Source organism: Acomys minous (assembly GCF_964271855.1).
Source record: "Acomys minous genome assembly, chromosome: 4".
In the NCBI taxonomy this organism is placed as follows: Eukaryota; Metazoa; Chordata; class Mammalia; order Rodentia; family Muridae; genus Acomys; species Acomys minous.
Genome location: NC_140486.1, coordinates 120868042 through 120885527, shown reverse-complemented (window position 1 = coordinate 120885527; position 17486 = coordinate 120868042).

The following is a 17486-nucleotide window of genomic DNA, read 5'->3' as shown; positions in this document are numbered from 1 at the left end:
GAGCTTTAACTAAAATCTGTCTAGAAATACAGCACTTTTTTTCTTGGCAAACTGTTGCCTTGTAATGCCACATATAAGTGTTTAATTGCTGACTCACCTCAACAGGTCTTATATGGCACCTTGTTTGAAATGTCTCTTAACTGTACCTGCTATTAATCAACTCACTTTAGCTTTTCATAAATGATCCTTCCTGGCCCTGGGCCCCAAAGAGCAAGTACTTGAGAACTCAGAGAAGAAATCTTCAACCCATCACTCCCACAGTGTCCTGGAAAAGGGAAACACACAATGACTATATAGATTTACATTCAAATGCACCATTATGCAACTAAGATGTCGACATTCACATCACAACAAAAGAGCTGAGAGTTCCTCAGCTTTTGATGTGTCCTGTCTGGTTTGAGTGTACTGCTATCAAACCGCTCAGGGATGGTGAAGCGTTCTTTCTTAACGGATGGTTCTAAGCCGTATATTTGAAGTAATCTACCCCATATCATATTGTGCATTTGCGCATGCGTGGGCATGTGTGGGCATATATGAGTGTGTGTGTGTGTGTGTGTGTGTGTGTGTGTGTATGTGTGTGTGTGTGTGTGTGTGTGTGTGTGTGTGTGTGTGTGTGGTGTGTATGAAATATTACCTGATACCAAGAATTAATTCAAAAGCCTTCCAACAGCATATGCACCAAACAAGCCTGGGTAGCTGAAGGCACATGTCTCCTGGCTTCTCCAGCACTCAGATTTTCTGCTAGAAAGATTTTTCTGCTAGAAAATCTCTGAACCAGGCTGTGTTTGGCATTTGGATCCTGTGATACCAAGCTCTAGGGAGCAACCATCTTTGGGAAGAAGTGAAGAGTGTGGGTGGCTGTTTTCTGTGGAAACCCTCAAAAGGATGACATAAGTGACTCCACTAAGTGGCCTGTCTCGCCATCCTCCTGCCTCTTGCACTTGAGGAGCACGAAGCGGGAGGAGATGTGGGCAGAGGCACGACTGAAGTACTGTCACAGAGTTAAAGTGAGAAGACAGTGCAGGGGACGGGGAACAAAGCAGAAGGTAGAAATTACACTCTAAAGAAGTGAGATTTATAGAAACTCCCAGGAAAGCAAAGAGAGAGAGGGTAAGAACCAGGCCTACGCAGGTGCTGGGTGCTGGGTGCTAGGTGCTGAGCACCTTTTCCTTAGTCCCTAAAGCTATTTTAGGAAGGTGCTTGTGCTTCCTGGTCGCTATAGCAATAATGTACCCTATGTTTTTCATGTACTAAGCATAGTGCAAAGTGACTCAAGCACCTCATCAACACTGTGAGAAATGGGCTTTCATGACCACTGTACAGGTGACAAAAGTAAGACTTCGGGAGCGATTCAGAAAATGAATGCCAAATCCAAAAGTAGCCACTGTTCAGTAGGATCTTAAGGGTCTCTGCCTGCACCACACCTAGTCTTCCCTCTGCTTAGAAAGTCAGAGGACTCTCCTGGTCCCATTGCCAGGATTCCCCAACCCCACTGATGTCTCAGAGACTCGGTATCTCACACCCCCAGCACTGCCTCTCCCACGAGCGCTGTTCAAACTCCAGTCCCCAGGGTGCAATGTACCCTCTACCTTGTGTGGCGCCTTTCAAGAACATAGTACACACATAATCCCTGGCCTCCTTTGTGAGTGAGAGCAACACTGGACCAAGAGAATTTAGTATGCAGTATTTCTCCTCCTGTACTGACACAAACATTTTGCAGAATGTGAGTGACACGGTACTTGATTTCAAAACAGCAATGACACTACAGAGCCTCAGAAAAGAATCCTAAATGTCTTGAACATGTTTTTAAGGGGCTGTTTGGACATATGTTTTTAAATGTATTTTTTTTTATAACTTTACACAAGTATACGATGTATTTTAATCATATCCACAGCACTGCCCTCTCCTCTTAGACTTCCTGATGAGGTTCCCTTCCCAGCCTTTCGTACCCGCCCCCCCATCCCCACCCACCTGCCCCACTGAATTCAGTTATGGCTGTCCACATGCATGAGTGTAGCTGGAGCATGGCCAACCTAACCAGCGGATCAACTGCCAATACCTCCTCAGCTGTGGGTAGGAAGCCCTATGCCCCGCCCCCATCCATAATGGAGTTCAGTTTTGTCCAGGTCTTGTGGGCAAATACATCCCCCTGTGAGTTCTTGGGGATGGTGATTCTGCCATGTATGTCTAGGAGACAGTTTCCTGGTAATATTTTCCAACCTTTGGCTCTTAGAATTTTCCCTCCCTTCTCCCACAATGAATACTTTCCCTGAGGAAGAAGTCCCCACCTGTCAGAGGTCTAGGGCAGGGGAATAGAGCAGAAAAGGGAGGGAGAATGGGAACAGGAAGATAAGAGCGAGGTGATTACTCTCGGGATGTAATGTGAATAAATGATGATAATAAATACAAAATTCAAAAAAATTCACTTATTTATTCCGCAAATACTTATTATGTATCCAGCATTTTTCTTGGTAATGGTGATGCAACAGAGCAGACAGAAATCCCTGTTCTTTATGAAGTTTACGTTCTGACAGAAACAGAGAACAGATAGATATAAGTAAGAAAATGACTATGGCAATCATAAGATCTAAGGGGAAAATAAAGCAAACACACGCATTGTGGAAGCTAGGGTGATGTGTATGGGAGACCAGAAATCAGTGCTTTCAAAATATTGATCTAGGAAAAACTTAAATATAGCTAATAAGCATTTAAGAAAATTGTCCAGGGCTGGAGAGATGGCTCAGCAGTTAAGAGCACTGTCTGTTCTTCTAGAGGTCCTGAGTTCAATTCCCAGCAACCACATGGTGGCTGACAAGCATCTATAATGTGATCTGATGTCCTCTTCTGGCCTGCAGGTGTACATGTAGGCAGAGCACTGTGTATGTAATAATAAATAAATAAATCTTTAAAGAGAAAAAAAAGAAAATTGGCCAAATACATTAATATCATTGGATACTTCTTTTTTTGGTTTCTCAAGACAGGGTTTCTCTGTGTAGCTTTGGCTGTCCTGGCCTTGCTTTGTAGACCAGGCTGGCCTCGAACTTTCAGAGATCCACCTACCTGCCTCTGCCTCCCCAAGTACTAGGATTACAGGCTTGAGCCACAGCACCCAGCTGTTGGACATTTCTTAATTTTAGGTACGAGATGTGAATTTTTAAATATACTTTTCCAGAATAAGTTGTAGAGAATGACAGAGCTTGATAGAAAAAGACAGGATATGCCTGGCAATTGGCTGCAGACAGACTAGCCCGTTGATGCTTTCCTTGTCTGTGCCACCATGGGACACAGGCTACCGTCTCATCCCAATGGAATCTGAGCACATAGCTGGAATCCCATCTGGAGCGTTCTTGGAAATCATTATGCTCACAGAGTCCTGTTGTCCTTGCCTGACCCTGACACAGCCAGAGCCACATCTGAGGTGGAGACTGTGACACGGTCTGTCTCCTCACATGACTGTCCTTAGTGCAAAGAAAATCACAGTGCAGAGTGCTGACGGCCGCCAACCAATGAGTTGGCCGTAACTCTTCTCTCTCTTTCTCCTTATAATATAGGAACAGTGGATAATGAAAAAATCATTTAGTACGAAGATGAAATAACTTCACAATGTCAAGACCTTGAAAGGGGATTGTGAGGAATTGGGGTTAGAATTCAAATTGTCACTCAAGACACAACCATCTGTAGCTAATCTTATACGATGAAAAAAACCCTAGTTATCCTCTGCTTCGCTGCCTTGACAGTGTTGGGAAATGTGAAATTGCACATTGGACTCAGCAAGAAAGATTTAACTCTTCTTTTTACCATCAAGCTTTTGGTTCATAAGCTTATTGTCATTTTTTTTCTCAGCTTCCTCTACTGTATAAGCATCAAAAAATAAACACCAAAGTTAGTTTGCTTATAAAATTGCTAAACACTGATGATCCATTTTTAATCACTTATTTTAATTATTTATTTTAAACTCAATAAGCTAATCCCTCCCCCCCCCCCCAACAATTATGGATGCTTCCTAGCAACTGAAAACGTGCAATTTACACATTTAAAAATATACCCTACACCCTAAATGTATGTATTTGACCCCAAAGCCCTCCCAATCCATTTGAGATTTACTATTTAGGAAACCTATCTCCACTGTGTTTTATAGCACCACAGTAACCACCATGGGCAGCTATAAAGTTCTAACCGTAATCTACACAAATGCATTAGCAGTGAGCCCACTCAGGCATTCAGCCCTCACTCCCCAGTTCTGCTCAAGATGCTCCGCAGCAGGTAAATGTCACAGTTCTATGCCACACGTCTCAAGGACTTTCCTGGCACCAGCGTGCCTACTTCAGGATGAGCAATACTTCAGCGCCATCAGAATTAACCATCCTCTAAGTTCAATTTAATAAGACTGCGTTTCCCTCAGTGTTTCACCTCTGCGTATCATTTATTACCATTTCACATGAAAAGCTAAAAGCTCTGAGTGCACATTCATGACTGTATTCCTGTAAAGGAAGCCCTTATCTCTTGCAGTTTTAAACACTGGTAGCAACTCCAACTATAAGTGGGTGCCTTCTCAGAGCATCTATCAGAGTTCACACTGAAAAGGAGATTAGAAGCTAAATGTCAGGGTTCACTATCATAAAGAATCCCCCAACCCCCTTCCAGTCTTTCAGCAACAGAATTGGAAGCCGGGACCATGTACTCCTAGCACCTGCAGAACTTGGCACACTTGGGCAAAGCTGGGAAAGATAGGACCACCTGGTCATTTCAAAGACGGACTATAAATGCACCTAAGTGTGTGTATGTGTACTTTGTCTTAACTTTCATTTTTCCTTTCTTTCTTGTAGCTCACAAATGGATCTGAAGCATCACAGACACCGCAGGGTGTCTACAAACGGAAAAACAATGAAAAGGCAAGCAATGACCACCAAATATTATCTAATACTGACATCCGACGGTCCACCAGCAAGGATGTCTTACCACCCTCAGCATCATGTCAGCCTCTCCTTGAAGGGGAATACATCAGTGAAAGGCTTCCTGGGAAGGTCCTAGTTATGTGGAGATGATAAAAGAACAATTCTTTCATGTTCAGAAAATAAGAGTATTACAGATGGGGAAAGGGAAGGCCTAATGCATTGGGTCTGCCCCCTTGTCACCACCTAAATATGCTGGCTATGTGCTGATCTTACAAATGGACTTGTGGTCCTCACTGCAAAAGTAGGTACCATCCTCAGAGGTCCCATTTTTCTCAAAAGGAGTGGGTGTCATCAGGTATCCCATCAATGAGATCCCATCAAGTCAGGTACCAAGGGCACTACCTCTCTGTTACAGTTCTCTCTCGAGTCACACACACCTAACAACACAGGCACATCACAAGATCACATGCCAGCCCTCCTCCACTCAATGGGTCTTTGTTTTCAGAAAACAATGGGAGTTATAGGAGTGGAGGTCTTACATCATCCAACTATAAATAGCTGTTGTTGGATGTGGTTCTTTGTTGTTGTTTCAAAATGAAGCTGAAAACTTGGAGGAAAATGGCTCTCCACTGGATAGTTTATGATGCCCAGTGATGTCATCGTATTTAGGTGATTAAGGACCTATTTGGTTTTCCAATCAGACAAATCAGCAGCTCTCTCAAAGGGAATTTTAATCAGAAGAGTTGCCTGCTGTGCTAAGATTGTCCCTGGGCACAAGGCATTACTGACCTTTCCTGCACAGCATATGTAAATGTGAATCACTGGGCTGCTCCAGATGCCTGCCGTTCTCCCGTGGAACAAGAGTAGAGATGAACTTTCAGGTTCGGCCATACATTACAAACACAAACACAAACACAGAAGCTGTGAAAAGCCAGAATCAGAAGGATGTCTTTCCCTGGACGCAAAGGTCATTGCTGATCTCGCTTATTCGTTCCAGCTGACCACGGGGTCCTACGCTGACTGGCCCACTTAGAGAAGTCAAGTTGGAAAACAGCTGTCCTTATGAGTCTGCAGCGTGGACACTGCATTAAGATTACCTACTAAATTTAACTTTGCTCTCGTTTGTATGTCAATGAAAAAGTAGTTTCCCTTGTGACAAAGCAGACCTAAAATGATTCTTTTTTTTTTTTTTAATGTGAAAAAATAAGGTTATATTTATCAGAATAGTACTGTTTTTCCTTCTATCACTGAGGGGGAGGGGAAAGAAAATAAAATCCCTATGTAAATATTTTTAGGGAGATTTGTTGCTGTAAAAATAAGCACTTTTAAGGCACAAACTCATGGAGCTGCCAGGCCATCACGTTTACTAAGCAGAGTGAGGAATCACAGGGTAATATTTAATTCCAAAGTAAAGATCTACTCAATTATCTCTACATATCAGGAGACAGTTAAGAATGTTTACATTTGTGTGTGTTTGGGGAGGGGGGGGAGAGATTTATAGGACAAGTTGCTGGAATTGGTTCTCTCCTGCCATCTTAAGAGCGATTAAAGTCGGGTCCTCAGGATTGACAAGCCACTTAACAGTTGAGTCAGCTCATCAGCCCTTTAAAAAAACATCACAATGGTCTAGGTCTTCTAGGCCCCAAAGCTATCGACTTTTTAAGCTGTAAAGTTAGAACCTATCATTGACATGAAGGAGAATCTGGGCCTTGAGCCTGGGGTTTTTTTTTTGTTGCGGCTGCTACTTTGTTTTCCTGCTGTATGACAACAGTAGGCAGATCTGGTTATACGTTGTACTTATAAATCGCCTGCACCGTTAAAATGAGGCATACCTGTAAAAAAAAGATGGGAATTATGGTAACATTTAGCTGGGAGTCAAGGCGCAATTGCTTGGCACTCGGGTTGGAAATGATACGGCTTTGACATTGACTTCCGCAGTACAGTATCGTTGAGGAGGTGGAAACAGGAAGTAGATAGCTACGGGGGGGGGGGCTTCCTGACCCCCCAGCCCAGCCTATTTGGAGAGTTACAGACTACAGGTTGGAGTGGGGTGCGGGTGTAGCGCTGGGGGTGGGGCCGGGGTGGAGCAGGGGGGGAAGGGGGGAGGTCGGAACCCTGCCTGAGGACCTAGTGGCAGTTTATGGTTACTGGGGACGGAGGTGGTGTTGTTCTCAGGGTATAGCTGCTGCTAAACTGCTCACGGTTCAGTAAAGAACCTCCTGGCTGGCTTGTGGAAACAACTCTAATTAAACTTACTTGGGAAGTAGGGTTTCAGTGGGAGGGGGAGGGGCAGAGAAATGGGAACGGGAGATGAGGAATAAAAAACAAAACACAACTCCTACCTCAAAGGGAGCAAGAAATCGTTTGTTCTTGAGCCAAGTTTGTGTGACCGAGACCCAGGAATCACGGAGCACATGGAAACAAATTCATGTAGTTTTATAGTAACATAATACAGAGCTATTATCCAAGGCATTTTGAAATACATTGGTGGAAGCATCACAGAGGCAGCAGTTGCCACAGATGGGGGCATTTCTAGTCCTCAGATGCTATCCCATCACATTCTGAGTTGGCGGAAGCTAGTGGTCTGCTGAGAAAATAGATTTCAAAAGGTTTTTATTTGTCACAGGACATTAGTTCCGAGACTGAGAAGGGCAAAGAATTGGTTATTCAGGAAGCTACAAACCGCCCAAAATAAAGTATAATTAGGGTCTGGACCTGCAACATTCCAACCCCTCTGTATCACTGAAATTCTAATTAATCAGTCAATCAGTCTTTGCAGCCCAGCTTCTTCTGAAGAATTCTTTACAAAGGTAGATGGTGCCCGAAGAACAACACCTGGCATTCACAAGCACACACGCACACATGGTGTGCACATACAGATATAAGCCACACATACACACACATACACACATACACACACACACACATAGTGTGCAGATACAGATGCAAACCACACACACACACTCTGCACATACAGATGCAAACCACACACACACACACACACACACACACACACACACACACTCTGCACATACAGATGCAAACCACACACACAAAGCACAAATATATTGAGAAAATATGTTATTGCTTGGGGAAAATGTTTTTTAAGTTTCAATTTTTTTTGTGGCCTTTGACATACTGAGGCATTTTAAAATAAAACAATTAAAAGAAAACTAATAGTTTAGATGTCACTCTAGGTAAAGGATGGGGAGGGGCAGGTATCTGCTTCTTCAGCCTGCATAAACCAAGAAGACTTAAGTAACCATGACACCACACCTGGGCTAAGTAATTACACATAAACTTAGTTCGAGTCCTCAACACTAGCTTAATGACCTGAGTTTCAAAGTCAGCAGCTCACAGTTCCACACTTTAAAGTGCCGGCCCCAAGCCTCAAGGTTCGAATTCAGACAGACCTAGCATAGTTCAAGGGCCGCATCCTCCAGGTTGGTCGGTTCAGAGAGAAGTTCGTCCTACCCGTCGTGCAGATGTGATGGGCAACTGGAGCAATGCTGAAGAGCAAACCTGAAAGCAGAAGAAAGACCCATTTTCCCAGACCCACACTGTCCTGTTCCAGAAGAGCTGCTAGCCTCCCAGGGGGAAGAACTTTCTAGTCCTACTCTGAAGGACTACAAAATGCCTAAGACAAAAAGTTTACCAAAGACACCATAAAGTCATTCTGACGTAACTGGCCCAATCAATAAAAAACAGCCACAACGCAATCAAGCGTCAAAAATGATCTTAAGATAGAGAGAGAGAAATTAACGCCCGCGGTCAGGCTTTTATGGTGTTCCACATCCTACCACCTTGCTCTTTGTTTTTTGCATAGTTCAGCCGGAATGCTTTCACAATTCCCAGAAATAACAAGATATTTAGCAGTCCCGGGATGGTCATGAAAGCGCTGCTAACCTAAAATCCATACAGAGCCCACAACGCTGAGAACATTGAGATAAACCTAGAAGTCAGCAATTGGAAAGGTATTTTTAAATCTGAGCCAGGAGACAATTTAAAAAGGAGGAACTGAGCGTCACTGAACCATCAGCTTTTTTTTTCTCTCTCTCTCTCTCTCTCAGCTCCCATGCTGTTTGCATTGCTCCTTTTGAGTCTGGCGCTGCCAGGGATGTAAGATGTCAAAATATTCAGAGCAGCTACCCTCCAACCCCTGACATGGCTGAGCTAACCTTCCATCCACATATTCCTTCAGACAGTATATATCCTTGCAAGCCTGACTCCCAACCCTCCTATGTCCTAAGTAAGGCTCAAGTTTAGGTAGCCAAGAATGGGATGGTGATGAGTCTCTGATCTTCCACCCTTGCTCCCCTGGATGGTGACACTACAGTCATGTACCACCACACTGGATTGACAGAGTGCTGGGGATTAAATCCAGTAAACACTACCAGCTGAACTTCATCCTCACCCCAGGATCTCGTGATTCTAGAATTAACAACTTCAATGTTTCTTTCATCGAATTAGCATATAGCTATTAGTGAGTTGTCAAACCGACAAACAAAGTTGTCATGATAATCCAACTGCATAATACCGTTGGTTACTGGCACAAAATGAAGAATACACAATATTTAACTCAGGAAGGGTCTGTAGACTTTTGATCACTAATTTCCATCCATTACCTAGTTTGGCACATCGTAGGTTTCCAAGGTAGGCAGTTTGGTTGGTTGGTTGTTGTTGTTGTTCTTTTGGGCAGGGGATAAGTTTTCCCATTTTGTTTTCAAAGAGAAATTTGTCTTCCAAAAGACAAATTGGGTCTCTGAGAACAAGTATCATTTCAGAATCAGTGTCCCAAAACATGAGTCTCAATCCAAACTGAGCCTAAACCAGATTACAGAAAAAAATAAATAAATAAAATTTAAAAAAATAAATAAATTAATTAATTAAAAAATATATATATATATATATTGGAAAGAAGGATTTCAGAACAAAGCCCAGATAGATTAGGAAAGAATATGTGGTCAAGCATGGTAGCACATGCCTGTGATCCCAGCACTTTGGGAAGCAGAGGTAGGCAGATCTCTGTGAGTTCCAGTCCAGCCTGGTCTACAAAGTGAGTCTAGGACAACCAAGGTTATTGAAGGAAAAAAAAAAAAGAAAAGAGAAATAAAAGAGTATGTGGAATCTGCCTCAAACAGGCCTTCAGAGGAGCCCAACTCCTCCAGGGTATGCTAAATACAAATTCTGTGAATAGGCCAGAGCCTGTTGCAGAGGACTGAGTGAGGCCTGTTAGTGTAAGTTTTGATGGGATGACCAACAGCATGAAAGGTTATTATAAATGTTGATTGCATAGATGCATTCACATAAATGGGGTGTTACACTGCAAAGCTTTTTAGGTGCAAATGTCTTGTGGGAAATTTTTAATTCAAAAAAGGCCCAATGACACACAAACTCCATTGCAACTTTTCATCACTGTGTTGATGGAAGCTGGCAGGCACAGACAGTAGAGAACACAGTGTTTAACCAGACAGGCAGGCATTTTGCCTCTTTGATATGCCACCAAATAAATGTCTATTTTTATTTATTTATTTATTTATTTTGCCAATTGTCCATCTTTTAGATGCATCATGGAGGCTTAAGTGGAAGGGTTACTATCTTTTTGAGGCCTCATCAAAGAATGGGTAATTCTAAATTTGTATATTAAAAAAATAGAAATTTAAGTTTGCTTCAGAAGCCGTGAAAAAAATCTAAGCTACATGCTAGTAATGGCTCTCTTTAGAGAAAGAAAACGGAACAGTTCATATGTTTCTATATGACATCGTGAATGGCTGTCACCAAAGCCAGCCTGTATAATGGTTAGATGACAAGAACATCATGAGCAGGTCTGGAAAACTACAATAAACATCATATGAAACCTACCCTCTGAGTCCTAAATGTGTAAATGCTAAACCCTACAACACAGGGACTGAGATGGCAGGAAACCTATTCTGAGAGCTGTTGGCAAGGCAGCTATGAACGTGGAAGTTACAGTGCACAGACTAAGAGAGAAAGAGGAATATTTTCTTCTCCATAAGGTGAGTAGGGAATGGTGACCACTGAGCCCTTTCCCCAAGCAACACCTGTCAAAGCCAGCTGGCCAGAGCTGACCACCAAAGCTATCCACAGCAGATAACGTTGACTGTTACCTTGTATTATCTGAGCCGGCTGGGGCTAAAGAGAGAAACAACGCAGGTTTCCCAGATGGAAGTTCCCTGGACCACGTCTAACCCAATGCACTGTGCTTACCGAACTAGCCGAGGCCTGGGGCCCATTTAGATTAACTGTAATCTAATGTAATCTAATGTAATTTCAGACCCTATAGCAGCATCAGAAATAAAGCAGGGCAGGAATGGGTATGTAAGTGGGCAAGGAGGCAGCAGATGCTAGACATTTTCTTAAAAATCCTTCATTTTGGCTGTCTTATTAAGTGTCAAATGTTTTGACAATGGTATTATCAGAAAAGCCTCTGGTTTTGTTGTTCCTGCCCGCAGTAAGTAAGCACAGTATACTATTTACTAGAACCACTTAAGTATTCTTGTAAGAGTTCCTAACTCAAAGGAAACAAATTCTGTACTGGGGTCACAGGTGATCGGAGGGAGCCAGTGAGACCCCGGGGCTCTGTTCCAGCCTTCTCATTTCCCTAACTGCAACCACACTGACACTAGGAACAGGCAGCTGCCTCTGAGGGGCTACGGGGCCCAACAGGAAACAACCAGGAGACAGCATATGTGTAATAAGAAGTTTTTAAACTGCCCACAAACATCTAAAAATGGTCATTCTTGATCTCGAACAACTTACATTTTAGGTTCACTTACAAAAGATCCCACTCCAAGAAGGTTTTAGACCAGATGGACTGAGTGAGGGGGAATTTTCCACAATATCCCAGATATGTCATAAAGAGCCATTTACATCAGTGCTTTCCAAGTCTAATGGTCACGTGGATTTTTTTTAAAAAAAGTTTTAATTGTATACTTCAATATTATTATATTTATATTTTCTGCACTTACTACTATAATAGCAAATTACAACATACAATGTCGAGCACAAATAAGTACCTTACGGTAATAAAATAAAACCTGCCTATAATCAGCTCTATAACTTTCCTCCCATCCCTCAGAGAATTATCTTTACACACACTGGGTTATCAACAGCCTGTACAGACAACATGACTTCAGTTCACTACATGGGTGCAGGGGACACCACATGGTCACCTTGTATCACCAGCGTAAGTTTTAAATGCAGTAACCTCACTTTATGTTAAAGTAACTGCAGGGACACTGAAAACCATGTGCCTTCAGGAATTCTGTTGTTTTCCCGCCTCCTCAGTGGCTGTCACTTACTCAAGAGCTGCTATCTAGCTAGCATTTTTATAGTCCATATATTATGTCTATGTTATTTTTCTCATTAAAAAAAAAAAACTTAAAGGTCACTTTGATTAGTCATCTTACACAAAAGTGTCATTTTGTCAGGGGTGGGAGTGGCCTTCGCCTCCAAAGCGTAAGTCACTGTACTTTCAGCCACTGAGCATGGCACGCAAGTGTCACGGCTCCTCCAGCGTTGTCTTTGGATTGAGTCCTTAAAGCAACGAGAAGCTGAGAAATAAGCGCATGGCTTTTATAATTACCTCTGATTAAAATAAACAAAACATCCTTCAGGCATTTCACCTGCTCCTTCCTCCTCCCTTAGCAAATAATCCTTTTCAATCCTAAATCCTAGAAGGAGGTCACAGGAGAGAATTCTGGGAATCATCACTGGGGTCAGCCAAGCGAGGCCTAAGGTGAAGCTCCTCCAGTGGGATCATGGGAAAGCACCCAGCCCATACTTGCAAACAGAGAAACAATAATTTATTTTTTTCTATTTTTAATTTTTATAATTTCATATGTATGGGCGCTTTCCTCGCATGTATGTAAGTATATATGTACCATGTACATGTGAGGTGCCCAAGGAGGTCAGAACAGAACACTGACCTCATAGAACTGAAGTTACAAAGGGTTTGGGGCTGCCCTGTGAGCACTGGGAATTGAAACTGGGTCCTTTGAAAGAGCACGCTCTGTTCTTCATTGCTAAGCCATTTGTCCAGCTCCAACAGCCTTTATTTTTTAAAGAAAGACCACTGAGGACCCAGATACAATTTAGTGGCAGAGATGGTTCTCCTAGCTTGAGTGAGGACTAGGTTCAACCCCAACATAAGAAAAACAAAACAAATGAAACCAGAATGCGTGATTTATAGCTTGTACAGTGGGGCATTCTATTCAATAGCAAGAGTTAACTCGGTTATTCCCCAGTCTTTCCGCAGGCAAGCGCTGCAGAAGAGCATCTAGGACTTTCTCTTTGTGCCTCGAAACCCAGGACTCAAACCCATCTTCCAGAGGCAATCGCCAACTCCAGGCACAAAATGTGAGAGGTCACTTACCTGGTTAGTGTTAAAAGATGGGTTGGATTAGGAGAACGCTGGCTGAAAACTTAGATCTGGCAAATTTAACATGATCAGGATTGGATTTTTTTTTTTTACTGCTGAGTTTTACACCAGAAAATGTGGGTCAGACCACAATGGCAGTGCCAGCATAACTTTTCCCCCTGGAGTTTCAGGGACATGAATAGCACACTACTTGCTGTCCAGGCTGGTGAGGACCGTGGAGAAAGTGGAGTGGATAAGCGAGCCCCTTACAATGTCATGACATCATTCCTGCCTGAGGGGTCCTCACCCTCCACAGCTCTGTCTGTCTGTAGCCCCCAACGCCACACATAACTGTTGTGCACAAGTGGAGCGTCCTTCTCTCATTCAAGACTGCCATTTTGCCGAGCCAGAGCTGTGACCATTAGCAGTGAGCACTTCCTATGGTTTCTATAGTCGTCAGGGCCAGGGTGGAGGGAAGGCGGGCTTTAAGCCTTATTTCTCATCTAGTTAGAATGTCTCTCAAAAAAAAAAAAAAATCAAGGGAATGGAGGAGAAATGGAAGGAGCTGAAATTATAGAAAAATGATGTAAATGCAGTGCTCAGGAACAAATATATATGTGTATGTCTTAGATAAACTTTGTCAAGAAGGAATATTTTTCAATATGGTTCTGACCTTAAACGATTCCATTCTGCTCTGAGATAAAGGAAACAAAAGAAAGTAGTGGGGAAACAGTAAAATATCTTTTTTTTTTCTTTATTACTCCCTCATAGCTCTAGCCTCTTCAATGCCCAGCTGGAAAACTTCAGTTTTAACTCCCTACCACCTGAGCCCTGCTAGAAAGTAGGTCAGCTTGCTTCAGCACACAGCTGCGGACACAGGCAGAGGAGACGCTGGTGCCGTTTGGCACGCCCTCGCGTACAAAGGTCAAACACTAAGATTCTTGCCAGAATATATTTTTTAATCTTCCTGAACTCTCCTATAAAGGCACTTTTGAAGGGGAAGGGGAAAAAAAGTATCTTTACATTTCAGCTTTTATACAGATCAGCAATATAACAGAGCACACACACCCAACAAGCTCAGTCCGCCACTGAGGAAAAACTGAGTCAGGCCTCTTCCTCAGACGTCAGCCCCAGAAGGCCCGAATTCTCTTCTCTTAGACTGCTACCCACTCTACAAAACACTAAGTTTGCATTCATCTTCTTAGACCTTACCCACCTGTCCCAGTAACAGGCAGGTCTTAAACCAGTGGTCTTCCACCCTCCTAACCCTGTGATCCTTGAATTCAGTTCCTCACGTGGTGTGATCCCCACCCACTAAAAGTATTTTGTTGCTACTTCATAACTGTAGTTTTGCTACTGTGATGAATCATTCTGTAAATATCTGATATGCAGGGTATCTGGGAAGTGACCCCTGTGTAAAGGTCACCCGCATGTTGAGAACCACTGTCTTAAATTATTCCAGGCCCAGAGTTCATAGTGATACCCTGTTGGTGATGACAACATTCCTCATTGCTCTTAAGTTAAAAATGTGAGGCTCAGAGTGGACTCTTACTCAGACTGTTGATACCATTTTTCATCCACAGTGTTCTCCAGCACAGAAGGTATACGAAAGTATGAGAGGACATAGTTTATCTCCTGCCTCATGCTGGTCCATCTGTCACAGCTGCCCAATGGTTGGCCTAAGAAATGCTAATGAGATCACATCTGGATTCTAGGAAAGTCTGTGCCTGTGTGAGAAGAGCCTCTGGAGGGAAGCACGCTCAACATTTGCTCCTCCATCTCCACCCTAACGAAAAGCTGAACTGCACTAAGTTCACATACTTCTTGATCTAAGTTATTTTCCCTTCTTGAAGCTCTGGGCCAGAGGGAGAGGATTCAAAGACTTCTAAATATATATATATATTTCCATGAGTGACACTTACTCAGAAGTGTGTCGAAGCATATTCCTCCTGGTGAATGAGGCCAGCACGGAGCCAAGCCACGTTCCCACTTCCTCACCAGCACACAGCAGGAATCCTCTCAAGAGCACCCGACAGTGCTTTGAAAGTGCTGCTAACTTTACCATTAAAGCAAGGAGCTCAAAGATCTTTCTCCAGAGTGGCCAAGCATTTAAGGACTCCACTGACTATGCAGGTACCCTCTTGCACCCCAGCTGCTGTGCTCCCTGTCCCAAAGATGCATCCAACACAGCCACAAGATCACAGGTAACGATGTTTGCATTTGGCTTCAGACTTCTCTCTAAGACCAATTAGGGGAACCTTGCACCAAGTAATTTTACAATGGCAAAATAGACACACTCACACACACCACATGCCATACACACACACACACACACACACACACACACACACACACACACACACACACAGAGCCAGAGCAGACAGTGTGCTGTGAACTTAGCATGTGAAAACAAACAAACAAAAAACAAATCAAGACCATTCTTTTAATCATTTCTAGTGTTTTCAGCTGGGAAAAAAAAAGCTTTTTTTTTTTTTGGATGAAACACATGAAAGAAGACCATTTCAGAATTCTTACCTAGGAAATGATATCACAGTGACATAAGCATCACACAGCGCTGACAACCCCCACCTCCAGCTTTGTGATCACATTTATTATCTTTCCAAAGCACTCTTCTGCATCAATTTCCATCTCCCCAATCAAATAACACTGTCTAGAAAGGCAATTTGACTTAATACTTCCCATACACTGCACCGCAGCAGCACCCAACCTTTCCCCCAGCTCTTTGAACATTTACACCATTTGTAAACGGCGACACCCTCTCCTCCTTGCTCTGACTGGGAACAAACCACTTAGGCCAAGACCATTTAAAAGTTTCATTATAAAAAGTTCAACCGCTATAATGGAATAAAAGCCTTTTCAAGACAAAAGTATATTAGGATAGAAAAAAAAAATCAGTAAACCAGCCGGGTGATGGGGGCGCACACCTTTAATCCTAGCACTTGGGAGGCAGAGGCAGTTGGATTGCTGTGAGTTCGAGGTCAGCCAGGTCTACAAAGTGAGTCCAGAATAGTCAAGGATACACAGAGGGACCCTGTCTTGAAAAGCCAGGGGGGGGAAAAAAAAAAGAAAGAAAGAAAGAAAAAATAAATAAATAAAATCATTAAAAAAAAATCTCAGTAAACCAAGGTTGCTTTTCTCAGAATTGAAGGCATGCTCCTTCCTTAGTGAAAGCTCAATCCGCCTTTAAAAGTTAACTCGGATGCTTCTAAAGTCTCCAAAAATAAAAATACAGAATCCGTTAAGAAAACCTAAGGCAAAAAAACCACACTGCAGCTCCCACACAAGCTTTAAAGCACGAGGAGAAAGGGACAGAAAAGCCCAACTACACAGTAGTTCAAAGGATCTGGGGCTCTCAGACTACAGGGTTTCCTCACCGCCCTGGCTACTGAGGAAAGCAGCCCTGGAGCTACCACAGCTGTAACCTGGCCTGGACAGAAGCCAGGAGACACTTCTGTTTCCCTGTGCCACGCTCCGCCCGCCCCCACCCCCCACCCCCAGTCTTGTCCCTTTAATGGAATCTTTCTCCCTTTCCCTCCCATGTTCTCAATCTGACTCCCTCCTCTCCTCTGACGAAATACTACCTCCCACAGGAATATAATTCTTTGAAAATGGCCGGCCTGGAACTCCCATGGTTTGTATCCAGGAAGTCAGTTTTTAAGTTATATACAGCTACGTAACAAACCATAGCGAACTGTGTGAGACCAAACTTTGTACGCAATCGTTTTTTTTTTTTCCCAAAAACAAATGAAAGATTAAAAAGTGATCTATTTGGCTCAAGAAATGTAGGCACCTAGGACAATCTCTCAGGCACACGCTTTATCAGTGAGGAGGCTGGATCCATACCACCGCAGAGTATGTCACCGTGATGTGACAGTGAGCGTCAAGCACATGTGTTTCTGTTTCATAAATCTAGGGCCTTAAATTAAAGTAAGTGCTTGTGTGGCATTCTTGTACACACGTACCTGTTTACTCCTGTGCATTCTCACGCATGCATATGCACACATGTGCCATGGCACAAGTGTGGACTTGGAGGACTTGGCAGTTGGTTCCCTTCATTTACCTGGGAATCAAACTGAGGCATTCAGGACCAGTGCATCCACCAGCCGAGCCATCTCAGCAGCCTGCTAGGTGGAATCCGTAGCTAGCCTAGCGATGGTCTACTTGATTTAAAGTACCACAAAACAATGGAT